Raw genomic sequence first — 1,507 nt, forward strand, 5'->3', positions numbered from 1 at the left:
TAATGTAAAAGGAATATTCTCTCCCTTGAGATAAAACGCCATCAAATGCCATCTGTGCTGCCTGTAATTTTAGCTATAAATCCTGGTTGTATTTATCGGGATTTGTTTTTCAAGATGGCTAATTTTAGTCTTGAATTCAACGGCACACTAATTTCCTTGTTTCTTTCTTGCTGAGAAATCTGATATAACAGCTCCTCACAGAAAGGGTCTGGCAAGTTCCCAAAGCCCCGCAGCCTCATTTACTTAGAGAGAGGTTGTTTTTCCTTTCTCTCCTCTGTCTCCACCCCCTTTTTGGGTTTGCAATGTGGTTAGAATTCAGAGGGGCTGAGATGAGAGCAGGATGGTCCTCATGGAGCCGAAGGGGGAACGAGGAAGGAGGAAGGTGCAGGGGCCGCAGGGGAGTGAGGCAGGTGCAGGGGCCTCAGGGGAGTGAGGCAGGTGCAAGGGCCACAGGGGGAGTGAGGCAGGTGCAGGGGCCTCAGGGGGAGTGAGGCAGGTGCAGGGGCCTCAGGGGGAGTGAGGCAGGTGCAGGGGCCTCAGGGGAGTGAGGCAGGTGCAGGGGCCTCAGCGAGTGAGGCAGGTGCAGGGTCCTCAGGGGAGTGAGGCAGGTGCAGGGTCCTCAGGGGAGTGAGGCAGGTGCAGGGTCCTCAGGGGGAGTGAGGCAGGTGCAGGGTCCTCAGGGGAGTGAGGCAGGTGCAGGGGCCTCAGGGGAGTCAGGCAGGTGCAGGGGCCTCAGGGGAGTCAGGCAGGTGCAGGGGCGTGGGCCCAGGGGCCTGCTCCATGGTGGGTCCCCTGCCCTCCCTGGGCAGGGGCTCCCCCTCCTCCTTCCTCCCCCACCCGCGGTGGTGCTGGGAGATGAGCAGATCCCCCAGCCCAGTGCCCAGGCCACGGTCCGGGCTCCACATCACACTGCGGAAAACATTTGGAAATTTTCCTTCATTTTTCTGAAACAGCTGAAGTGATGCTTAAGATTGGCTGAACGTCTAGACCTAATTACAGCAGATGATACGGAGCAGCCCATCAGCAGCAGAAGGGGGTGGAGGCCTCACTTGGCCATGAAATCTGCACATACCAGTACATTTTATTTAGAGCAACCAAAATATGCATCTTCCATCCTATTTCCACCCTGAAGAGCTCTCAGGGGAGCGCAGTGTGCTGGGGGGAGGTGCGGGCAGCCCTCCTGCGGGCTCTCCCGGGACACCCGCTCAGGGCCTCGGGCTCGGGGCCCCTCAGGACGCTGGCCCTGGACTCTCCCCGACGACAGGTTATGTCGAAGTGTGTTTGGGGGCGAGAAGATCCGCTTCACCGGCAGGCCCGCGCGACCATGGCAAACCTGCTCTGCGGCCCTGGCCAGTGGCGTCGCACAGCTAAGGGGTCACCCGCCTGCCAATGTCACCCCCCCTGGGTCCCCAGCGGAAAAGAGCGCCAGGCACACGCAGGGCTCATGGCCCATGAAGGGAGCTTGTGTTTCCTTCCACGTCTCAGAGGAAAGGCATCCGTCCTACGC

This window comes from Vulpes lagopus, chromosome 5, assembly GCF_018345385.1.
Source record: "Vulpes lagopus strain Blue_001 chromosome 5, ASM1834538v1, whole genome shotgun sequence".
Classification (NCBI taxonomy): domain Eukaryota; kingdom Metazoa; phylum Chordata; class Mammalia; order Carnivora; family Canidae; genus Vulpes; species Vulpes lagopus.